The sequence below is a fragment of the Nansenia antarctica genome (assembly GCF_963989245.1).
Source record: "Nansenia antarctica genome assembly, chromosome: 5".
NCBI classification, from domain to species: Eukaryota; Metazoa; Chordata; class Actinopteri; order Argentiniformes; family Microstomatidae; genus Nansenia; species Nansenia antarctica.
In genome coordinates this window covers 48,019,341-48,046,328 of record NC_137690.1, presented here as the reverse complement: position 1 = coordinate 48,046,328, position 26,988 = coordinate 48,019,341, and positions in this window count along the sequence as shown.

The following is a 26,988-nucleotide window of genomic DNA, read 5'->3' as shown; positions in this document are numbered from 1 at the left end:
TAAGTATGTGTGTGTGTGTGTGTGTGTGTGTGTGTGTGAGTGTGTGTGTGTGTGTCTGTGTGTAAAAACAGGCCCTTCATTCACTCTTGCACAATAGTGCCGGCCAGTACAGTTGCTCCACTGTCCATTCTATTGCCCCAACGGCAGAAGTCATACAAGCCTTCTCTCTCTGCCCTCCCTGTGGGCCAAGCTCACTCATTCATACACAGCACAAGAACCCAGTCAGTAGAAGTGTGAGGAGACATTCAGGGAAAAAATGCAAATAAAGAAGGAAATAAATACTAGTAGAACTAACGTGGCGTGGTTTAGTAAACACACACACACACACTCGCGCGCACTCATGCACTCACACTCACACTCACACTCACACTCACACACACACACACACACACACACACACACACACACACACACACACACACACACACACACTCTCTCTCTCTCTCAGACACAGCTAACTGTGACTGGCCAAACTCAAACATCCTGCCCCGAATTCAGTTACCTGTCAACAGTTAGTATAGTATCTGCCTGCAGCCATGGAACCCAACCCTATCTTATCAGTAGCAGGCTCAGACACAGCCAGAGCACCGCCTATGTATGCGTGGGTGTGTGTGTGTGTGTGTGTGTGTGGGTGTATGTGTGTGGGTGTGTGTGTGAGTGTGTGTGTGAGTGTGTGTGTGTGTGTGTGTGTAAGCAAGGTTTCTTTCTAACCCATGTGTGGTTGTGTCGAGCCTACAGCAACACTTTTCCCTTGTTACTGCACGTCACAGACGCCTGTCTTTAACATGCACCACAGGGTGTGTTAAAGTGCAAATATTTTTACAAGATATGTAATTGGGGTATATAATATATATATATATACAAATTTGTATATACCCCAATAACGCAGTCGGATATCAGTGCATTCACTTCTTTATTTTCTCAGATTTCCGCTCTCAAGCGCATTTGGGAAAGGCATAACAAGTCGGCAACCGATCAAAATGTTTGACTTTGTCATGAAATGTTAGCACTTTTATTTTTGCACGGAAATACGATGTCAACGTCGTTGAAAATCACAACACACACTCGCTAGTCAATCGCTAATCATAATGATGAATTATTGACATTTAAGATGAAGCAACAACTACAACAGGCACCATTAGGCTACATTACTAGACCCGGTGGGCTGGTTGAACTATGGGCCGCAAGGCTGGTGAGCGACGTGGTCGTAGGTGCTGAGGTGAGGAATATCTGGGTCCAGAAATTGGTGGGTAGACCCACTCACACCGGACCTGACCCGGGTATGACCTGGGATCTACCCTGGCCGGTGGTCTGGTGTGAAAGAGGCCTGATGATGAGGTGTTTAACACTTCTGATTGGTTGTTGACCTGACGGCTAGTGGGTCAAAGCAGGGCTTTAGGGGAAGTATAATCAACAACCCATGCTCTGACACACACGCACACACACACACACACACTTACTGACCCTGACACTTTGCAGACAGGGACATGCATGTATGTTGCATGTACAGGCACGCAGGCACGCACGTACGCAGCCACGCACACACACACACACACACACTAATTACAGTTTAATCATATAGTGTGTGTAGACGTGCGTGGTTGGTGATAAAATAGAGAGGTGCAATTAGAACCTTGGTTTGAAGGTGTGGTTGTCACGGCAACCAAGCTAGCACCTCTGAAATGCTATTCAATATATTTTTAAAATATATATTATTTTTTTATCCTTTTGTACTTTTGTTCCTGCCTGCCTGCCTGCCTGTATGTCTGCATGCCTGCCTGCCTGTCTCTCTGTCTGTCTGGCTGGCTGCCTGCCTGCCTGTCTGTCTGTCTGTCTGGCTGTTAGCCTCCCTCCCTCCTTGTCTGCCTGCCTGCTTGCCTGTCTGCCTGTCTGCCTGCCTCTCTGCCTCCCTCCCTCCCTGTCTGTCTGCCGCCCTCCCTCCCTTCCTCCCTGTCTGCCTGCCTGCCTCCCTCCCTCCCTTCACTCCCTCACTGTCTGTCTGCCTCCCTGCCTGCCTCCTTCCCTCCCTCCCTGTCTGCCTGCGTGCCTGCCTGCCTCCCTCCCTGTCTGCCTGCCTGCCTGCCTGCCTGACTCCCTCCCTCCCTGTCTGCCTGCCTGCCTGCCTGCCTCCCTCCCTGTCTGCCTGCCTGCCTGCCTCCCTCCCTCCCTCCCTGTCAGCCTCACTCCCTCCCTCCCTCCCTCCCTCCCTGTCTGCCTGCCTGCCTCCCTCCCTCCCTGTCTGCCTGCCTGCCAGAAAATTCACTGTCATTCAGTGTCACTGTTATTCAAAGTCAGGCCGATAGCATTGGACCTTGCATTCACTAGAGCTAGAGGTGGTGGGAGACACAGAGTCTGCACATATATTCTGATTCTGATGTTGGGTAGCTTGTGGTGGTCGGTAGGCTCTGGAACACACAATAAACAAAAAACACATCAAAGGTTTAGAGTTCCTCTCAGCCCAACGTCATTATACTTCTTCTAATTACCAAACGAAAATAAAGAAATAATACTGTTTACTCAGCTCTGCTGGAAGAGAGACTACAAATCGAAAGACGTAGGAGGTTGAAAGCACATCAATTCCACCTCTCTCTCTACAGTAGCTACTATATCAGTAACTCTTCTGTTCCAAGTTCAATCTAAAATATATAAGGGAACCTGAATAGTCGCACACACACACACACACTCACACACACACACACACGCAATCAAAAATCTATGTGCGAATCTGAATAGTCCTTCTCACACACACACAAACTAAAATCACACACACACACACACACACACACACACACCGATGTGCGGGCCGATGTGTAGGATGGTAAGTGTGATGTGAGCAGTGTTCTGATCTAGCAAGGGCCTGATGACTCAGATTAGGTAGACTGTGTGTGTGTGTGTGTGTGTGCCTGCGTGCGTGCGTGTGTGTGTGTGTGTGTGTGTGTGTGAGTGTGTGTGTGTGTGTGTGGTGTCTGAGAAATCTCTGCACTGAGGCCCATATGGCACCTCACTGCCTGCTGGGCAAAGATCAATCCCACACACACAGCCCTCCTACACGCCTACACACACACAAACACACACACATACACACACACACACACACACAACACTGTCCTTCTGCAGGCCCATGCAGACAGAATGTCCTTATCTCGACTGGAAGTCTGTGTGTGAGTGTGTGTGTGTGAGAGAAAGAGAGAGAAAGAGAAAGAGAAAGAGAGAGAGAGAGAGAGAGAGAGAGAGAGAGAGAGAGAGAGAGAGAGAGAGAGAGAGAGAGAGAGAGAGAGAGAGAGAGAGAGAGAGAGAGAGAGAGAGAGAGAGAGAGAGAGAGAGAGAGAGAGAGAGAGAGAGAGACAGAGGACATGAGCCATATGCTTGCACTGGGGTGCTGGGGTACGATGATCATCATTACCACAGACAATTACAAGGTATAACAACACACACACACACACACACACACACACACACACAGGGCTAGAGAGAGAGAGAGAGAGATAGATAGAGAGAGAGAAAGCCTCAGACAGGAAGTATGAAGCAGCTGACTGGATGGACCAGCCTTCCCCCCCCCCCCCCCCCCCCCATCCACTCATGTCACTCCCCAGTAGAAGGCCCCCAAGGATGGGAAAGGGGTTGCACACTTAGGGGGGGGGCTGGCGGGGGCTGGCTGGAAGTCTACTAAGCTCCTCAGTGCCCATATGTTCCAGAGGCTTAGAGAGACAGCATCAGAAGGCAAGCCTGGGGGGCTAGATATCCGTGCAGAGGGGGGGAATAGGGGGAAGAAAAGGGGGGAGGCATTTTATAGGCAATTAGAGGCTGTGTGTGTGTGTCTATGAGTGACAGGCAATTGGGGTTTTTGGCAGGGTTATGTTACTCCAGAGTTTTTGGCGTGTTGGAATGTGTTTGGGTGTGTGTGTGTGTGTATGTGAGTATCTGGGTTATGTGAAAATATATATATGATGATTTGAACACTTCGAGAGACCTTTCCTCTGAGACTGCCTCAGGTTAAGGTGCTACTCTGTACTACACGTGTGATCTTCAATAAATATACCACTTGTGCAATAGAAAACATCTTCTCCTCTTTCTTGGAGCAGTCAACTAAAATAACCGATTCTAACACGTTCAGCCTGTGAAGTGTTCTGTGGATGGTGGCCTCTTGACACATTCCCAACTACCTCCTGGGGATCTGTGGGGCGGCTGTGGCACAGGAGGTAGTGCCGCCGTCTAATGTTCGCAAGGTTCGAGCCCCGGCTGGCCACATGTCGAAGTGTCCTTGGGCAAGACACTGAACCCCAAATTGCTCCCAGTGAGCGGGCCGGCACCTTGCATGGTAGCTTGCCGCCATTGGTGTGTGAATGTGTGTATGTGAATGGGTGAATGAGAGGCCGTTGTAAAGCGCTTTGGATAAAGGCGCTATATAAGTCAGTCCATTTACCATTTATCTGTGTTTTGGGGGTTTTCTTCACCATGGTGAGCATTCGACGGTCATCCTATGTGGTACTGTTCCTTTGCCGACCAGGCTGTTTGATATGATTTCTGAGCTCACCAGTGCATCTTTTCTTTTCTTTTGAATTATATTTTTATTATGGCGGGTTTAATGTTTTGGCTATGTTCCTGATAGGTTGTGTCTGATATTTCATTCTCACAACTTCCCAAACATTCAACTTCATCGATGTCTCTGTGGTCCCATAAACAAAGTGCATAAACAAAGTCTTCTTTTTTTGGGGCAGTCCCACTATTTTTTTTTTTTTATTGGACAGATTTCGTGAAGACAGACAGGAAAGTAAGGAGAAGAAGGGAGAGAGAGAGGGCGTGTCAGCAGGGCATGGGCCGGATTCTAACCCATGCCGACATGGGCATAATGTTGCTGCAATGTAGACCGCGGTGCTCGACCGCGGTGCTCGACCACTGGACCACCCCAGTCCACAAGTCTAATTTCTGAATGGTGAAACCAATTTGTAGACAAATAAAATCAAAACTTGTGTAAAACAAATGCTTCACTATCCCATTACTTACACGGAGCACTTCAGATGTATATACATTTACTTCAGATGTATATACACAGACACTGAAGCCCAAAAAGCTCCCATTGAGCGGGCCGGCCGGCGCCTAGCATGGTAGCTTGCCTCCATTGGTGTGTGAATGTGTGTGTGAATGGGTGAATGAGAGGCCGTTGTAAAGCGCTTGGGGAAAAGGCGCTATATAAGTCAATCTATATAAGTCAGTCTATATGTAAGTCAGTCCATTTTATAACACATGGGGCCGGTTTCAGAGACAAGGCTTAAGCCTAATCCTGGACTAAAAAACATCTTCAATGGAGATTTTACATTGAAAGTGTGATTTAGTCTAGGACTAGGCTTGTGAATGCCCAATGGGTTGGTCTCCCAGACACAGACTAATCCTAGACTAAAAAACATCTTCAATGGAGATTTTACATAGATTTTACAAACGTGCTATTTAGTCCAGGGGCCGGTTGCATAAAGATAGATTAGGACTTGTCTAAGCCTTAGACTAGTTTTATATTCTCAGGTAAGACCAGTCTAATTAAGACTGCCTGTTGCATAAAAATCAAGACTGACTTATTTTGAGGTTAGAAAGTTAGCCACCTTCCCCTCAGCTAAGCTTGACTTAAGAACTGTGTTTCTATGGGAACGAGTCAGCCGTAAGTGTCAGTTGGAAAAGTGCTAACTTTTATGTAACTTTTAACTTTTTTTTCCAACTGCTAAGCAGTATACTTTTCTCCACATTATATTCCTCCAATATACATAAGTCTTCAGCAGAAAAAACAGGAGTTGATCTCTCAGATCTTCCGCTGCTAGATGTAGCTGTTTCGGCCTTATTTTACCTAGAATGCATTGCATGACAGGCTATCTAAGTCAGTCTTACTTGAGCCACTCATAGGTGAGCTTTATGCAACAGGAACATTTTAGAGTATATAGCAAGACTGACTTAAAGTGAGATCGAAGTCTAAGGTCATGTTCTCACATGAAAGTCCGAATCGAGACCCGGAGCAAGTGGATGAGTTCAATATTGTTGCATAAATTATTTATCTGATTTGCGTTCTCACAGTCCTTCATGTAAACAAAGTAACATACGCAGTCGAAGCAACAGACGTGGTAGTTGATTGGTCAGAAACATTTTAAATTGCCCGTTGTTGTGTCCATACAATAGGCCTACACTGCACTTGCCTATATGTTAATAGGATGACCCTAGAGGGCGCTGTTGTGTTACGTGAGACGTACTATGTATGAACAGAAGAAGAAGGTAGTTCCGTGTTGAGTGAAGAAGAGAAATAAAGTACCCTGTTTGTTCCTATACTACTGTGTGATATATGTCCGATACACCCACACAACACCCGTTCGTCCCGCTCTTATCCAGATCAACACGCATGTGCTGTTGTTTTCCTATGGACTGCCTCGAGCAGCATTCTCACCAAAAGCGAAGCGAAGCAAAGTGATGGATGCGTCGTTTCTAACCAGAGCGAAACCACCCTTTTCAAGCGGAGCATCCATTGGTTCTTTGCTCCGGGAGTTACTTCGAATGCGCGTTCTCACAGCTCCAAATGACGCAGAGCAAAGCGAATTTGATCCTAAACTCTTCAAGTGAAGCAAATGTTCTAGTGAGAACACCCCCTAAGACTGGGTCTATCTTTATGCAACCGGCCCCTGGACTAGGCTTAATCTGTGTCTGGGAAACCGCCCCAATAACAGGGTAAAAAAACTGAAATAACACTCCACTCACCACTGCAATGGAGCAACTCACAGTGCATGCGAGTGAATGGTAATCCTTGTAAAAACCACAGCACATTTGGTGAATTATCACATGTAATGTGTTGTTGTTTTTAGAAGGATTACCATTCACTTGCATGAACGATGTGTTGCCCCATTGCAGCGGTAAGCGGAGTGTTGGGTGTGCTAGGGACTATTTCTGATTTGACTGTTATTGTGTAAAACGTCTTTGCCTGATTCCTGCTACCCATCTCCGTGGTTGTGTTTTGTCACGAGATCCTAGAACCTGTAGACTCAAGTTGTGTATCCTATTACCGGGTTACCTTCCTCTTGACATTACTGTTAGGGACTGACTAAACATTCGTGATAGAAAGGGTCATTCCAGCTGGCTGCTGACATGGAACCTATTTTCAGCAACACACTGCAGAGAGAGAGGTGCTTGTATTGGATGGGCTCCACACTATTCCCCACATACTGTAGTGTTGCGCTGATAACACGCTTGACCCAACACAACCCAGACAGAAATGTCTAATGGGGCCAGACGACAATACACAGCGGACCTGAGTCGAAGCGTATTGTTGGCTTGGAAATTTGGGGGAATTTCCATTGGTCCCTGCGTAAAAGGTAAAGTCACAAGTGTTTGAAAAAAATGTTTAAATACTGAAATAGACCCAGATAATGGGGTATGAAAGGCAATTTGTAGGTTCTAGAAATAGCGCTGCCACCACCTTTTTTTTACCGGGTTGGTCCGGGAAACATGTCACATGGATGAGAAATCAGGAAGCACACCAGGGTTTGGTAATAGAAAATACAATGTTCTTTATTTATCAATATATCTCAAATTCATGTGACATAGCTGTTTGGGACAGGGCATAGACCTGAATGGTTCGGGCAAACTCACCCGCAACTAGCCCCGCCCACCTGGAGCCAAAAAAAGGGTATGCTGAGAAATCAAAAGTCAGACCCGCGTATAGCGATTACAACACTCAAACACCGGCCTGCCACACCAGCCTTAAACACAGCACAGCAAACAAAAAGAGAACACTACCACTGTTCATTACATACAATTATATGACACAGCAAAGCAAACAAAAGGGGAACACTGCCACTGTTCCTTTAAATGTAGTGACATGGCTCACGCTGCCCACACAAAAATACAAGACCCCTGGCGTCGCGCGCAGAATGCTCCAACCTTAAAGCCTACCCAAGTCCACCACCGCTATGTCAACGGAGTAGGCCTACACCATTTATTATAACACTATATAAAATACAGGAGATACAATAGATACAATGTATATGATATAAATACGGAAACGTATACATTCAATGAATTATTTAGTGGATTTAAAATACTCAACTCGCCGAAGCGATGCGACCCCCCCCCCCCGGGAGGTCGGAGCGGAGGCACCACCGTGGGTTGGGATTAGTATCGGGGGAACCCGTTTGATTGCGTGGTGCCTGTCTGGAGCGCTCCGTCTGCAGCAGGAGACTCCAGCAGCCAATGTGAGAGAGCGGCCTGCACGATTAATTTCCCGTCCCTAACTTCACCCAGCCAGCTGCTGGGACTAATCTATTGGTGACTCGTTCCTCCACCTCGCTACCTATCTTCGGCGACGGCGACCCCTAATGGGACGCGATCGGCTCCCGCCCCCCAAAGACAGTGCACAGGTAAACGTTTGAAAAGCTACGTTTTGTCTTGGCAACGTCTATCAACGGACCTCCGGCCGCTCCCCCCAACCACGCTCAACTCCCGGCTCTGTCTATTTATGTTCAGAGTCCCCAGCCAGAGTCGGCGTGGCCAGGTGCATCTCGTCAGGTTCATCCTCTTGTAATCAGGGTTCATTGTTCTTCCCCCAATAGAAACTCTGGTTCACCACAATACATTTACAGTCTTTTTTTTAATTATTTTTTTACATGTAGCACACAATCCAAAGTGACTTACAACAAACACATGTGTCTAAGTAAGCAAATCATCTATCCATCAGTCATCGTAATAAAAATAATCTATGCTATGACCAGGGGCCATTGGCAGTCACAATGCTATTCGAAGCCTGTGCAGATCCGAATAGACCACTGCCCAAGAGATTACGAGCTTTGGCCCATAATTAGATTTAGATCATTTAATATATCATTTAAATCATAATTTAGATTAGATAATGGACAGGGCTTAAGCCTAGTCCTTGACTTTATCACACTTTCAATAGGAAATCTCCATTGAACATGCTTTGTAGTCTTTAGGATTAGGCTTAAGCCTTGTCTGTGGAACTGGCCTTAAAATGTCCTAACCAGTCAGTTTATTAGCCCCTGGCAGTCCCTGGCACCCTGGCAGGCTGTATACGGGTTGAACTAACGTTTGAGAGGCTACAGAAGAAAAGGGGAGGGACAGACCAGGGACAAATGACACCAGAGTAGCAAGAGAATAAAGGATGAGGGAGAATAGAGGCAGTGAATGAGGGAGCAGTGGAGGAGAGAAGGATATGGCACCAGGAGGAGAGCGAGAGAGAGAGAGATGAGAGATAGAGAACCAGGCCAAAGGAGTGGGAAGCAGACAGAGAGAGAGAGAAAGAACAAGAGAGCGAGGGAAAACAGGGGAAGAGAGTAGCGCTGAGTCACGCTGCAGTATGGGAAGTCTCAGGCGGAGACACCCTTCCTTCCTTCCTTCCTTCCTACCTTCCTTCCTGCCAATACTGGGATCTCAGAGCCGGGACCGTTTATTGACACACTGTCACGACACAGAACTCTGGTTCTCTACAGCACACAGATCTATCACAGAACTCTGATTCTCTACAGGACACAGATCTATCACAGAACTCTGGTTCTCTACAGGACACAGATCTATCATAGAACTCTGGTTCTCTACAGGACACAGATCGATCACAGAACTCTGGTTCTCTACAGGACACAGATCTATCACAGAACTCTGGTTCTCTACAGGACACATATCTATCACAGAACTCTGGTTCTCTACAGGACACAGATCTATCGCAGAACTCTGGTTCTCTACAGGACACAGATCTATCATAGAACTCTGGTTCTCTACAGGACACATATCTATCACAGAACTCTGGTTCTCTACAGCACACAGATCTATCATAGAACTCTGGTTCTCTACAGCAGAGGTTCCCAAAGTGGGTGCCGCGGCACCCTGGGGTGCCGCGGCACCTGTCCGGGGGTGCCGCCAAATCTGCTCGTAATAAAAAAAAAAAAAAAAAAAAGTATAATATAAAATTATTATAATAATACATGAATAAACGTTTGTTTATTACATGTGCAATGGAGTTCATAAGCAAATAAAATATATATTTCTCAGATTTGAAAGATATTAATTTACTAACTAGGCCTACTAGTTACTTACTAACTACTCCTCACTGAAGTCTTGGACCAAGCGGTGAAAATTGTTAATTATGTAAAATCACGCCCGCTGAAGTCACGGCTGTTCAGCACATTGTGCAATGAGATGGGGTCCGAGCATGAGGGGCTCTTATTACACACAGAGGTCCGCTGGCTGTCGCGGGGCAAGGTGTTATCCCGTGTCTATGAGCTCCAAGATGAACTGATGTCAGTGAGCACGACTTGCCATACAAAGAACAATTGGAAGATGAATCGTGGTGGATTAAGCTTGCTTATCTGGCAGATATGTTCAGCCACCTTAATGACCTCAACATAAAAATGCAAGGGAAGGCTGAGAATATCCTGACAGCGACAGACAAACTGAACGGATTCCGATCCAAATTGAGACGGTGGCAAGACGGGGTGGCCAAGAAAAACACAAATGTTTACGTTGACGGCCAATGACGCAGCACACAAGTCAGCGTCTTTCTTGAATCTGATCGCTGCGCACCTACGTATGCTGGAGGAGAGATTTGAGTCCTATTTCCCTCCAATGAACGAAGACTTCGACTGGCTCCGGATCCGTTCAACCCCCTCTCATCAGCATCAGCCGCTAGTTTGAGCAGCAAAGCTCAAGATGAACTGGCAGAGCTCATTATGGACCGCACACTGAAGCTCAAACATGGTGAGCTAGGTTTGGATAGGTTTTGACTGCTTGTGGGACATGAATATCCATCTCTCTCAGAGAGCGCCATCAAGGTGCTTTTACCCTTCCCAACCTCCTACTTGTGCGAGCTGGCTTTTTCTTCTCTAGCATACGTCAAGAACAAGACACGCACGCGTCTGTCAGTGGAACAGGACCTGCGTGCCGCGGTGTCCACTATCTCTCCCCGCATAAAGAGACTCTGCTCCCAAAAGCAGGCGCATGTGTCCCACTAATGCGCACAACATATTTCTTTGTTTTGTATTTCTCTCAATTTTTACAATTCTGTCATGATTATTATTGTTAAATTATTATACCCGTTTGGTTCAGATGTGAAATAATAATCTCAGAATGAGCATTGAAATGAGAATTACATTTTAAGGCATTATTTTAAGCCCCCCAAAAAAGCATTGTTCCATTGATTGATTATACAGGCCTTTGATATTTTATTTGTGTGAAGAATTCCCTCTGAGTCTCCTCCCATATTGTACAATCCTTGAGGGCCACAATTTTATTTAATTTAGCGATAGTTTGACTGACCTATGCATTCTTGCCCATCCATTACAGTTCATTTATGACTTTTATTATCTTGTTAAAATTCATTGGGGCAATACTTATGTATTATATATAAACACACATTTTCAAACCAATTCATCGTGTATTGCAGTGGCGGATACAGAAAGTGGCTGATGGGTAGGCCTGGAAAAATCTGGGTAGGCCTGAGTGAAACTCATCACCGCACGTTTTAGACCTATGTATGAGCAGCCAGATGGATGGAACACAACCGGGCTCGCGATCATAGGCGCCGATTTATGTTTCTGCCCGTGGGTGCTCGAAACATTTGGGTACGACCAACACGCATGCACACACACGCACACGCACGCACGCACACACGCAAAATATTCGCAGGGACTGGAGGAGATCACTATGCAGACCATGAAACGAACGGAAAATAAATAAAGTACCTGTCTACCCAGAGAATGCAACGGACAGCCAAACAAGTTATTATAATACACACACGCAAGGCATTCAAGCGCACGCAATAGTCAATGAATTAACCAATAACCATCAACTATGGAGGACCAAGTATAGAAATTGTAATAAGAAATGCCTGTATTATCATTTGCAAGCTTTTAACTGTGGGTGTTGACAGTCCAGTGCAAACCGAAAGCTCAAGTTGAATCATACATGTACCTGGCTCGGACCAGTTGTGGTGATCCATCATTTTATTACAAAACCTAACGCTGCTTATTAGGGGATTTACGTAAACTACACATATTGTTGTGTAAAGTTGTGTGCTTCTATTGTATTATATTATTATATCCAGTGAAGGCATACACAATGTTGTTCCACACAAATGTTTCCCTCTTCGTTTTAATCTTGGAAAGTCTCATAAAAAATATACTTCACCGAACTATTACAGCGCTGTCTCGGACTCTCCGCATGTCGGCGTGTGGCGTCATCATCTGTTATTGTGAATAAATAAGATTTCTAGACAAGGCCTGGTCCAAACTTTCATTATTTTCACTGACTTCCAGACGTGGCTTTTTAAGAAAGCGGGACAATGTTAGCTGTTTAGCCATCGTAGCGCGCACACTGAACAACTAGTCACGGTCAACTGAACAATCAGAGTAAACGTAAAAGAGGAAGCAATGTAAAGAGAGGAAGTTGAATATTATTAGTATTAATACATACTTTTAATCATTTCCAAGACAAAACTATTCACATTACAGTTAGTTAGTGAAAATTAAACTTTAAAAATATATTATTATAAAAAAATATGTATTTTTATGAATCTGACTGGGTGGGCCAGCTGTCAATAGGCCCACCCAGGCCCACCCATAGATCCGCGCCTGGTGTATTGTTTTTAGTTTAAGCTCCGAGGCATTTTTTAAATCTTCGTAGAGTTGGGGTGCCTTGGGGAAGGGGGAAAGCTTCAGGGGTGCCTTGGTTAAAAAAAAGTTTGGGAACCTCTGCTCTACAGGACACATATCTATCATAGAACTCTGGTTCTCTACAGGACACAGATCTATCACAGAACTCTGGTTCTCTACAGGACACAGATCTATCACAGAACTCTGGTTCTCTACAGGACACAGATCTATTACAGAACTCTGGTTCTCTACAGCAGAGGTTCCCAAAGTGGGTGCCGCAGCACCTGTCCGGGGGTGCCGCCAAATCTGCTCGTAAAAAAAAAACAAGTATAATATAAAATTATAATAATAATACATTAATAAACGTTTGTTTATTACATGTGCAATGGAGTTCATAAGCAAATAAAAGATATATTTCTCAGATTTGAAAGATATTAATTTACTAACTAGGCCTACTAGTTACTAACTAACTACTCCTCACTGAAGTCTTGGACCAAGCGGTGAAAATGGTTAATTATGTAAAATCACGCCCGCTGAAGTCACGGCTGTTCAGCACATTGTGCAATGAGATGGGGTCCGAGCATGAGGGGCTCTTATTACACACAGAGGTCCGCTGGCTGTCGCGGGGCAAGGTGTTATCCCGTGTCTATGAGCTCCGAGATGAACTGATCACTTTTGTCAGTGAGCACGACTTGCCATACAAAGAACAATTGGAAGATGAATCGTGGTGGATTAAGCTTGCTTATCTGGCAGATATTTTTTGCCACCTTAATGACCTCAACATAAAAATGCAAGGGAAGGCTGAGAATATCCTGACAGCGACAGACAAACTGAACGGATTCCGATCCAAATTGAGACGGTGGCAAGACGGGGTGGCCAAGAAAAAACATTGAAATGTTTACGTTGACGGCCAATGACGCAGCACACAAGTCAGCGTCTTTCTTGAATCTGATCGCTGCGCACCTACGTATGCTGGAGGAGAGATTTGAGTCCTATTTCCCTCCAATGAACGAAGACTTCGACTGGCTCCGGGATCCGTTCAACCCCCTCTCATCAGCATCAGCGCTAGTTTGAGCAGCAAAGCTCAAGATGAACTGGCAGAGCTCATTATGGACCGCACACTGAAGCTCAAACATGGTGAGCTACGTTTGGATAGGTTTTGGCTGCTTGTGGGACATGAATATCCATCTCTCTCAGAGAGCGCCATCAAGGTGCTTTTACCCTTCCCAACCTCCTACTTGTGCGAGCTGGCTTTTTCTTCTCTAGTATACGTCAAGAACAAGACACGCACGCGTCTGTCAGTGGAACAGGACCTGCGTGTCGCGCTGTCCACCATCTCTCCCCGCATAAAGAGACTCTGCTCCCAAAAGCAGGCGCATGTGTCCCACTAATGCGCACAACATATTTCTTTGTTTTGTATTTCTCTCAATTTTTCATTCTCAATTCTGTCATGATTATTATTGTTAAATTATTATAGTTGTGAGTTACCCGTTTGGTTCAGATGTGAAATAATAATCTCAGAATGAGCATTGAAATGAGAATTACATTTTAAGGCATTATTTTAAGCCCCCCAAAATAGCATTGTTCCATTGATTGATTATACAGGCCTTTGATATTTTATTTGTGTGAAGAATTCCCTCTGAGTCTCCTCCCATATTGTACAATCCTTGAGGGCCACAATTTTATTTAATTTAGCGATAGTTTGACTGACCTATGCATTCTTGCCCATCCATTACAGTTCATTTATGACTTTTATTATCTTGTTAAAATTCATTGGGGCAATACTTATGTATTATATATAAACACACATTTTCAAACCAATTCATCGTGTATTGTTTTTAGTTTAAGCTCCGAGGCATTTTTTAAATCTTCGTAGAGTTGGGGTGCCTTGGAGAAGGGGGAAAGCTTCAGGGGTGCCTTGGTTAAAAAAAAGTTTGGGAACCTCTGCTCTACAGGACACAGATCTATCACAGAACTCTGGTTCTCTACAGGACACAGATCCATCACAGAACTCTGGTTCTCTACAGGACACAGATCTATCACAGAACTCTGGTTCTCTACAGGACACAGATCTATCACAGAACTCTGGTTCTCTACAGGACACAGATCTATCATAGAACTCTGGTTCTCTACAGGACACAGATCGATCACAGAACTCTGGTTCTCTACAGGACACAGATCTATCACAGTGCTCCTCTGTGTCTACGTTGGTAGAGCATGGCGCTAACAACACTTACAGTACCAGTCAAACGTTTGGGAAATTGTGTCCAAACTTTTGACTGGTACTGGAAGGTTGTAGGTTCGATCCCTGCTGGGACCATATATACTGAAAAAAGCATGCACTCACGTAAGTATGTACTCACGCAAGTCGCTTTGGATAAAAGCGTCAGCTAAATGGCCTATATTCACAGACACAGGCCAGGACGTGAGTAATTGAGTTTCTAACAATTGAGAAAGGGCCTAGTGTCTTTCTTTGGCCAGAAGCCTTTTCTCAACAGCTAGGAACACGACTCCTCGCCTGCGTTCCTCCACTCCTGTCCTGCTGGAAACCCATCGGAGGAAAATATCTAGTGTCCTTCCCCTTTGGATCTTCTCCTCCGATGCTTTTTGAGGACGACGAGTGTGGAGGACAGGATGGAGGAGAGGAGGCGAGGAGTCACGTTACTAACAATTGAAAATGTAGCTCAGCTACTAAAGTGAGCTATGAGCATTTCAATAAATAAGTCCATTTAATAAATAAGCATCATTTCATGGTTATGTACACGGTTATTAACATTGTTATACGTTTATAATGTGTACTTGTTTACAAGCTCTAATGTGAGTTCGCTCATTGGTTATATGTCATTCATTCATTTCTTTATTTCATTGGTCCATCGGGAAGAGCTAGCCAACTGTAATGTATGCTGAGAGAGAGAGGGCGGGACTTTGTACTAATAGCGTTAGGTTGCACTAAGTAACGTGTCAGAATGTTTGAGGACATCGTCGAGTGAAGTAAGACTTGTATATGCTGTGTGTAACAATTCGGGAATCAACGAACAGTTATTCCTTTGGATGTTGGTGCACATTGAAGCTACCAGAGGTAAATACATGTCTGGTGTTTGTTTATAAGCTACATCTACTCGTTGTAGTATGTTATATTTGACTGTAGAGCTAATCGCGGCAAGCGGTTAGCTTAGCATAATTACGTTAGCATGTTGCTAGCATTTGCTGAGTGATAAATTGTTTCTAGCTATATCAAAACGAAATAGCTATTGGATTTTGTAGCTCAGTGTATTCTGTTAATTCAGAATTGGAAGTCGAGAGACCAAGCAACAGGAAAGCTCTCCGGTGGACAAGGAGACCGGTTCCAATCGCCTGGAGTAACTCGAGACCGTCCAGTGAATCTTCGCGCCGGTGTCCTTCAATCATTCTCCTGCGCTCGTGGGAGAGCGCTGGACCCCATCCCCCCTCATCTCTGCCTCTTTTTACACCATCTTTCAAACCCCTCGTTTACCTACGAGTTCCCCACGAGGTTACGTGAGTACTGAACCACGCACAAGCTTTTGTTTTGGGCTCGTGTGGACGAGTGAAGTGGCCATAACAGTTTCAAGGCCCCCCGCTCACAAGCAACGTCAGCTGCAACGGTAACACTGGTTAATGGACTGAGTTACAGAGTGCGTGTGTGTGTGAGTGTGGGCCCACCTTTTTATTTTACTGAATATTGTACAATTGTGAATCCTGTGAGTTGACTTTATTGATGTTGATGTTTATTGGAAACATTACATTTATTTCCTTGAAAGGAATTGGAATAGGCTTTGAGCCTATATTTTGTTATGTGATATTGTCTGTTGACATTGTATTGTGAATATTGTCTATTGACTTTGTATAACATTATAATTTACTACCAACACTTTAAATTTAGCATTTAGAATAAATATATACCCTTTGGTATTTGCATTTAAAGCCACTGTGTTGTGTCATAAACAGGTAATAGGCAATTAATATGATATATTAAAACATAAATACATTAAAAGGATTAAAAAGGAAGTCCTATTTAAAATACTTCCACATAGTTAATGGAGGCACTGATCGTCATCATTTTAATAGTTTATTATTACAGGTAATACCGCCACTTATTTAAAATAGAACTCAGGCCCCGCCCATATGGCAGGGGTTACATTGGAGGCTCCGCTGAGATCACGTGGTTTCCAAACAAACTAAATAGTCAACTCAGTAAAATACAAAAGTTTCAACTCAAGTTTAGAACAACAACCATAAGTAAAGTAAAACACTATGTTTGTAACCAAGTTAAAGAACTGGTGTAGAGGAGAGGCAGTAGATGAGAAGAACGCGCTTATGACTTGTCCCAGGCAACACAGAAATAGCAAAAATAGAAGAAGTTCTACAGACTATAAAGTGCTTGGGACGTGTGCGCGTGAGAGGTAGGATAGTAAGTGAGACATCAGATGACCTCCTGGTGCTCTGTGAGTGCCGAGGAACAGTAACTGATCCAGCTGTTCCCCCGAAAATACCTCCAGCAGAGGGAGAAAAAGCATGGCCAATCTATATTGTGCCGGAAGTTCAAGTAGAAACTGAGGAGTTCACCACCAAGCTACATGCTCTGCTTCAAGCGGAGGGCAAGTCAATGGGAGATGTAAAGGCTCTATTCACCGACCCAGAGGCAGCCCCCTCCTCCGTAGAGTCCATCCTACGTGCAGTTGGTGACCTGCTAGACAAAACCGTGAAGCCCTCATCAGAAAGTGGAGGATACCGACGTCTGCGCACCTTCTCAGGTACTGTGCCTACCCCAGCCGGAGAAGAAACATTCGACGATTGGATGGAGCAGGCTTACCTGATGGTGGAGGAGAGTGACTGTGCACCCAAAGAGAAACGGAGAAGGATTATGGAAAGCTTAAAGGGGCAGGCATATGAAGTAGTGAAGGCTGTGCGCTCATCCGACACCGACATAACCCCCGGAAAGTGCTTGGAAGCTCTGGAAAGTGCATTTGGACTGGCGGAATCTGGAGATGATCTCTACTTCGCGTTCCGACTGCAGCGCCAACAATCTGGAGAAAAACTGTCTGATTTCTTTAGAAGACTGGAGCGCTCTCTCTCCAAAGTTGTACAACGAGGCGGCCTACCGGCCAGTAACATGGATCGAGTGGAGCAATTGCTTAAAGGAGCAGTAGATGCTGACCTGATGTTGATCCAGCTGCGACTGAGAGAACGGAAGGATAACCCGCCCACGTTCCTTGACCTACTGCGGGAGATCCGCACAGAAGAGGAATATGAAGCCTCCAGAGCTAAACTAAATCCAGCTACGTTGCGCTCAGTCAACGCCCAACCACAAGCTGAAAACAAACTGTCAGAGATCCAAAGCCTAAGATCAGAGATTAAGGAAATGAAATCAATGTTCGCGACACTGGCTACAAACCCAAACCAAATCCCAGAAGGAAGGGGTGAGAAACCAGCCCAGGTCACAGAGACTAGACATGATCCTGAAGTTTTCGCTCTGAGGAAGCAAGTGCAACATCTGACACAGAAAATGAACTCGTGAAAAATGAAAAGTTCCATGCAACGGCAACCCAATCAACGGTGATGGCCGTCGGCAGCACTCCTACGGTACCAAACACCCCAACCAGAGCATACGTTCCAAACACCCCAACCAGACCAGCAGCTGACTCAAAGGAGTACATATGCTATCGTTGTGGAGAGAATGGACATGTTGCAGGAAGGTGCCGAAACCCTGAGAATCAAATCAAAGTAATCCAGAAGCTGATTGGTGCTCTCAAAACTGTCAGAGGTAACAACCCAGAGTCAGCCCATCCTGCTGATAAAGCTAATGTTAACGTTGACAGCAAGAAGAGTGCAGTAGGCAACGTTAAGACACCAGACCTGCCAGAAGGCTTAATAGGGCCCCCATCCATGGAGCCGTTAAAGGTCAATGGACACATGTGTGACGCACTGTTAGACAGTGGCTCACGTGTAAGCATAATTTTTGAGTCCTGGTATAAGCGTTACCTGTCAGATGTACCCATCAACCCTGTGAGCAGATTAGACATTTGGGGATTGAGTGACTCTAATTATCCGTATCTAGGCTATGTAGTGGTAGATATGGGGCCGGTTTCACAGACAAGGCTTAAGCCTAGTCCTGGACTAAATCACACTTTCAATGTAAAATCTCCATTGAAGATGCTTTTTAGTCCAGGATTAGGCTTAAGCCTTGTCTGTGAAACTGGCCCATGGAGTTTCCCAAGAAAGTAGCCGGAACTTCCACCACCATGTCCGTCCTAGCTTTAATTTGTCCAGATCCAGCAGGCCCTGACCAGACTCCTGTGATCCTTGGCACCAATGCCAAAGCCAGCCTTCCCAAACGTCTTGCTCAGCTATGTGAAGATAAAACCGGAGTGTTCATGGCTCGAACCCTGGGCATTCAGAGCCCCTGCCCAGAGTCCACAGACGTTGTTCAGGAAGGAAAGGAGGATGAAGTTGGATGTGTGAGGTGGCAGGGTCCCGGCTCGTTGGCACTAGCTGCTGGACGCAGCTGTCAGGCTACTTGTAAAGTGGAGACAAAGCAGCCACTGCCCGATGAGATCCTGATGGTGGAATCCTCCTCCATGAGCCCTCTCCCTGCAGGGGTGCTCCTACAGTCCATGGTGATTCCAAGTCATGCGGTTGATGTGAACCGGTTCACAGTGCTTATCCAGAATGAGTCCCTCAAGGATGCAACCATACCTGTCGGAACCATCCTAGGCCGCCTGTGCCGCACCGATGTAGTCACAGCGGTGTCAAAACGTACTTATTTAAAATAGAACTCAGGCCCCGCCCATATGGCAGGGGTTACAAAAAGAAAAAAGGGTTTTCTGTGATTCCGCGTTTGAGACAATTGAGAAAAACCTTTAGGTCAGCACAGGAGTGTTGCGTCACCTCAAACACAGCCCTGACTGAGATGGAATGTGGTGATGGAGTGGTGATTCACGGTTCTGCCAGAGGTGTGTTCAGCCTTTCCTGAGTAATGTGGGTCAGTGGACTGGACATTCCATTTTGCATACAGAGCACTTCCCCTTCCACAACTCCACACAGGATGTGGAATTTCCTCATGGCTTTGCCCAGGGAAAAATTCCCAGAGTTTAAGTCACTGATGAGTGTTTCTTGCACGCACGCGCACACGCAGGTGTCGGTGAAAACCAAGGGAGATCCCAGTGACTCATGCGCTGCTGTGTGTCAATAGTGTGTCGCCTTTCTGTCAACTTTAGTGTTATGCTATTTCCTGCTGTGGTATGCCGGTGAGAGCGATACTTTGGCATCCTTGGGTGGGGCTGACCGCGCGCACGCACGCACGCACGCACGCACGCACACACACGATATGCTTGTTTTTAGCTTCACTTCTCATTCATGTTGATGCTAGTCCATAAGTAAATAATTCAACAAATCTAAACGAGCAAACTCCCTTGAGTTCATCAAACTGACATGTGCCCCGCCCCTCTGTGCGTACCGTGTAACATCTGCATCACAGTAGAGTCATTCAGCAGACGCTCTTATCCAGAGCATAACGCTTAGGCAACGGGTTGATCAAATCAAGTAGTGTGATTGGCCTAGAAGCATTCCAGACGTTACTATATTGGTGGTGGTGGTGGTCTAGTGGATAGTGAGTTGGACTTGTGATCGGGAGGTTGTGAGTTCAAATCCCGCCTGAAACCACACCACTACTAGTGTGCCCTTGAGTAAGGTACTTAGCCCTCAGTTACTCCAGGGGGAATGTCCCTGTAATTCGTAATTGTAAGTCGCTTTGGATTAAAAGCGTCTGCTAAATGGCAAAATTATTAAAATTATTAAAAATTACTATATCCCGGATATCAGCACGGCTACCTCGTAGGCTACCACTTCCAGTAGGGAAATCTATACAAGCCTGCCGGCTATTTGGTGCCCTAAGCCTAATTACCCAAGAAACGTTTCGGCGACAGGGAAGTGCCAAAAGAGCCAGGATGAGGTTGTGGTTCATCTCACATTTAAATAATTATTCATTATGATGATCCTTGGGCTCTTTTGGTGCCCCCTCTGAGCACGTGGTACTTTATATACGTATTATTATTATTATTATTATTATTATTAAAACGTTGTTAGTCTAATGGAAGGATTCTGACAACAATGGATCATTCATGGTTGTTTTTGTCATCCTTATGCTGCTACTTCTCTCATGTTACAAAATTTTTACTGGTTAGCTAGCTTTTCAAATCCAGCCAGGTAGATGTGTTCACTGGGTTTCATATTCCATGCATTCTGATCAGTTGGGCAACACTGAGCTGTTACTTGGGTAAGTGTAAGTAAGTGTTTCTCAGCTGTGAAGAAAGTACCTAGTAAACACAGTCAGACCTCACACAAGGTTGTTTGTCTGCATTAGACAGACAGGCCACATGTACCTGGCTGGATTAGAGAAGATAGGTACTCATTATTATTTTCATTATGTTGATCATAAGAGACGCACGCACGGAGATGGCTCATCTACACTGACAGGAGGAGGAAGAGATGGACAATGACGACCGAAACTCTGTGTGTGTGTGTGTGTGTGTGTGTGTCTGATGATCAACATAAGGAAATACTAGTTTCCACTGCAAGAATCTCATCGCTCCTGCTTTTCAGGTAAGGAAAGACGACGACGACGCCGACGCCCCCCCCCCCACAGAAACACGCATACGCCAATATTACGATCACTTGCGAGCCACTGACACTTGACAAAAATTTGCAAATATAACATGTTACCTTCATACTCACCATAACTTCATGGTCACATGGTACATATCTGAAGAGAGCTGTTAGCATACTAACAGGAAGAGGGGGAGGAGGAGAGAAAGGATGAAGGATACAGAGAGGAAGAACAGGGGGATGAAAAAGAGAAATAAGTGGATGGTGGGGGGACTGGGTGTCATGGCACGTTAGGCGAATGCCAGGGTTGCCGTGGTGACAGGGAGGGGGCAACAGCAGGGTGGTGTGTAGGGAAAGTCACATGACCCCACCGCCAGGCCAACACACAAGGAATGATGGGAACTCAGAAGCCGTTCACAGACCCTACGGTTGGTTTATTGGTTGCTGGTCTGAGGTCAGTTTTGAATTGCCTGCCCTGGTAAAGGTTAGGGCTTGGGGGGAGGGGTGGGGAACTGATCCCAGATCTGTGCCTGAGGGCAACCTCTCTCTGGAGACCCAGCTCTTCTACACTCACTTCCTGCCTGCTCTGTCCCTCCGTGACCTCACACCCCTTCCCCCATCAGGAGTTGTGTGCAGGCAGGCATGAGAGTGAGCGAGCACGAGTGGGACAGAGAGAGAGAGAGAAAGAGTTCTTGACAGCCGACTTCTTGGAAGTGTCGAGGCAGAGATACTAGTGTGTCAGTTGAGTGAGGAGCCACACCCTGCTCTTCATCCGACCTGCCCTTCCTCCACGACTACACTCTCTGACAGAGCCAGGAGATCCAGCCAGCAACCAACACTGACATGACAGCAACACCGCCTGTCTCTCATGAACATTAGAGAGAAAGAGAGAGAGAGAGGGGATGCAGCTAACACACTTCAATATCACAAAACAACAGCTACCAATGGCTCCAAGCCCAAACATAGATTACTCTTTCCTGCTGATTGATGACTCACTTTGTCAAATGTATTTGTTGTATGTCGCTTTGGATAAGGCGTAGTCGACCTGCTAAATGCCAAAAATGTCAATGTAAAACAAGGGATTTAGCCATCTACTTAGCCAAGATGCACTGCACATAGGCTACCAGGGGTACTGTACTGCACATCATAGATATACTATATAGACATTCTATGTCGTACCGTTGAGACTCTGACTAATGGCACCCTGGGCCCGTGATAAAAATGTCTCAGAACAATGGTAATTCTGTGGCAAGATTGACGAGGAATTGCAAACGCCAACGGAATGATTACAGGGAAGGGTTGTAACTGTAATAGTTGCTTAACACACACGCCACCGCAGGACTCCGACAACCACAATGTGTTTTTGTTTGGAGCCGAGCCGTATTAAACGCAGGCGCGTTATAGTCGCTGTGCTGCAACAACAGCGTGCTGGTGAGACTAGTCTTGACTCTCTGCCCAGTAGGATCCATCTTGTGATACCGTAGGGCGGTGTCTGGGGGCTCTGTTTAGACAAGCCTTCCTCTCTCTCTCTCTCCTTTCTCTCTCTTCCCCCTTTTCTTGCCCTCAAACTTTCTCTCCCCCAAATCAGTCTCCCATGTTCTTTTTGTGAACCCCCCCCCCCCCCCTCTTGACTGCTCTGCACTTCTATCGAGTCCTCGTCTTTCTTTCTTTTTATTTATTTCCTTTCTCACTATCTCTCCTTCCCTTCATCCATCCATCCATCGCACTCTCTCAGCGCAAGCCGTGTGCTTTCAGACAAGTCCGGACAGTAGAGCTGGAGAAATGACAACTATGACAGGAATCCTTGGGCATTCCCGGCCCGTCCCAGTCAGCTCCAAGCAGGAACGCCCCTCCCTCCCTCCTTCCCTCCCTCCCTCCTTCCCTCTCTATAGGCAGAGTAGGATAAAGGACCCTCTTGACACCAACTGATCAAAGGTCCGTTATAATGCCTTTCCTCAACTCGGCTTCACTGTGCTTTACTGTTACCATAGCAATAGTTCAATAGTACATACAACATACCCAAGGGAATTGATAAGGCGTAATAGAATGGTGCTTAAGCAGCGATTATGCAATAAAATGGCGGTCAGCGAAAACTCACACCAAAGCCCTAGAGGTGTGTGTGTGTGTGTGTGTTTTGAGAGGGTGGGAGTGTTAACTGTGTGTGTACTGCCAGGGTGGAAAGATGTTAGTGTTTGTGTTTTACAGAGGGTAAGAAAATATTGTGTCCGTGTGTTTAGGTTAACACAATGTGGGAATTGCAGTGCGAGTGTGCTTGCAGTGTGTGTGAGTTCACCCCCTCACCCGCAGGCAAGACAAACGAATGCAACGCTGCAGCGTTGTCACTCAGGAAATGGCGCGCGCGCACACACACACACCTAAAGCCGTGTAAATCACTAAAGCTCACTGAAGGTATTGTCACATCCAATTATTTTTTCTAATTAACCATGTCAAGTCACGTTGGTGACCACATCACAGCAAGGAACTATGAAATCGACAATACAGATGTCATTTCAGACAAAAGACATCTCTCTATCACACTCAGCCAGCCCGCCAAACACCCACCAGCACCTTTTTTTTTCTGCCACAGAAGAAAAGCAACACACAAACACAACATAGCATCAAAAATAACCTGATGACGAAGAGAGAAAGAGAACCCTGTAATTCATCTCTCTCTCTCTCTCTCTCTCTCTCTCTCTCTCACACACACACTCCTAGCTAACCACAGACAGGAACAGACTACCCCCTACATTACAGAAGATAATAAGAAAACATTTTAAATAGAACATACCTGACCCTAGAGAAGTAGACAACAGTTACCCTCTCAAAGTAGCCTAAAAACACCCAAGGGATGAATAGCCTAGACAGACAGTTTTGTTAAGAATATTATAGCAAAATGCTATATCCACCATTTTTTAATGTACTTTCTCTTCTATAAGATTATTGAAAGAACTATGTCAGGTTCTTTGCTTACCTAAAAATCATGTGAAGACATAATCAATCTTGATTTTTACTGTATAAAAAAAGTAAAAACTGTTGCCAACTCTCTAGAGTGTGAAGGCACATGCAGGACCAGCTTGAGGACCAGCTTTGGATTGTGTGAACAGCTTTCGAATGTTACAGGTCAGGTGGTCAAGACTATCTCAGGCCCTCAGTTCTAAACATAAAACAGGCCAGACGAGAGTGACTGAGGAGGACATAGCTCTCTCTCTCTCTCTCTCTCTCTCTCTCTCTCTCTCTCTCTCTCTCTCTCTCTCTCTCTCTCTCTCTCTCTCTCTCTCTCTCTCTCTCTCTCTCTCTCTCTCTCTCTCTCTCTCTCTCTCTCTCTCTCTCTCTCTCTCTCTCTCTCTCTCTCTCTCTCTCTCTCTCTCTCTCTCTCTCTCTCTCTCTCTCTCTCTCTCTCTCTCTCTCTCTCTCTCTCTCTCTCTCTCTCTCTCTCTCTCTCTCTCTCTCTCTCTCTCTCTCTCTCTCTCTCTCTCTCTCTCTCTCTCTCTCTCTCTCTCTCTCTCTCTCTCTCTCTCTCTCTCTCTCTCTCTCTCTCTCTCTCTCTCCATTTCCTCCCCCCATGACCATGGCAACCACATCACCTGACCCCCACATGACCAGCAGACCAATGACAGCACAGCCACCGTGGAAACCGTCTGATCCTCTACCAACCCCTACCAAAAAATATCGTCATGTTCTGAGTTGTAAGCTACATGACACAATTTACATCGAATAGAGCAACCGCGGCTGTGCGTAGAGACAGGAGGAAGCGAAACTCTCACTCTCTCTCCACAGGAAGAGAGAGGGATGAAGAAAAGAGAAAACAGGAACTCTGAACACAGGCCAGTTCCTTTCCCCTCCGAAAGGGCACATTCTTCTGCTATCAGATATTTACACCACAGCAAGAGATTGAAGTTACGCATGCATTTGAAGACATTATCAGGGGCATACCTTTCAACCACACACACACCAACTGTATACTGGCATACTGTGAGGGGCTGAAGGGGCTAAATACAGAGGTACAAACATGACATGTTACGTACAGTGACCTCCGTTTCTCTGAAAGGGCCTAGAAGACACTGTGGTACCTCACGATACTCAATATTCAGCCTGGGAAAGCGATATGCTAGCGTGGGCAAACAAACAGGGGAAACGCTAACCTTGCAGCTGACAGAAACTAACAAGAAAAATGCACCGTTTAAAAAAAGGTTCCAATGTGTAACATTCAAGCTTTTTTTCAAGTGGCCTAATGGTTGTAGTGGCTTGGTCAAATCGGTAGCAATCAGTGAATGAGATTCCTTTGAAAGAAGTATTTCATTTACAAAAGCTGTTTTGGCCCCCAAAATGGCTTTTTTTTTTTTTTATGGAATGTCTTACCAGACACCCGTTTTGCATACAAACATGTTGTAACTGTCAGAGGTGTTCTAGGGGAGTGGACCCACCGATTTTAACCTTACTGCCACTGGTGGATACCTCTTGGAAGCCAATGTTTGCTTGCAGAAACACAACAGCTAATGCCTTACACTACGACAGCTTATTACCACACTACTATACTTAGGAAGAATGTTGTTGTTGTTTTAAACTTCTAACTGAATTTCACAGTGGTGGTCAGAGGTGGCAGACCTCCAACAAAGTCAGTTTACTCCTTTAAAGGGTAAAATAAACAATGGGAACCAGGAAAAACTGTATAATGATCGGAAAATGTAAGTCAAAGGCATTCGCCGACACACTCTCTCTTTCACACACAAACAGAGAAAGACAAGAATCTCTCTCTCTTTCTCCCTCATACACAGAAACAAATGCAAGTAGGCACACACACACACAGCCAGTGTGAAAGTGAATCCTACACCTCTCAACTGTAAAGGCTGTAATTACGGTGTCTGCCCCCCCCCCCCCCCCCCTCCCCCCCACCTGTTTGAGGCAGACACTATGCCAGCCATTGTTTAGAACACTGACATTTCACACACACTCTCTAGAATTCCCCCCCCAGTCACATGACAAGGCCTAGGACACACAACACCACGGCCTGCCTTGACTTTCAGCCCACTAACACAAACATACAGCTGACGAAGCGCACCCGCAACACATGCACAGACACACAGACACACATGGGCGTCATCAAGACAACGTATACACACATGCGCATACGCACAGATACAGACGCTCGCACACATACTCCAACTTCTATGCGAGGCCTCTGTGAATTTCCATTTACATGTTTGGCATTTAGCAGACGCCTTTATCCAAAGCGACTTACAACAACTACATTTGTCTTAGTAAGTGAAACACCTCTTTCCCACACAGACCCTGGTGGAGTCAGTCCACTGGGCTAGTGTCATCGCCATGGTAATGGCACATCCTCACACCCACCACGGTCAAACACACTGCTGTGTGAAAGCCACACACTTGAAAAGTTGAAAGACATCCTTAAGAACCGACCTAGAATCGGTTTGCTCTACACCGCAGGATTATGGAGCACTGGACCCCTCTACTGAGCATTACTGTACATATTTATGTTAACCTTTCACCTTTTAAGAGACATTGACACCAGAGATGTGATGTTCTGAGGAAAACAAAGATGTCGTAAGACTTAAGATGTCAACACAGCCTGGATTTCAAGGATCGACACAACAATAAAAAAGAGAGAAAACATAGGCAGGTAGTTTTTTGTTTTTTTTAGAAATTCAATCTGTATTAAAAGTCTTCTTTTTTTCTTAAAACAGACAGACAGCTGTTAAAAGGCTGGTCTGAAATTAAACGT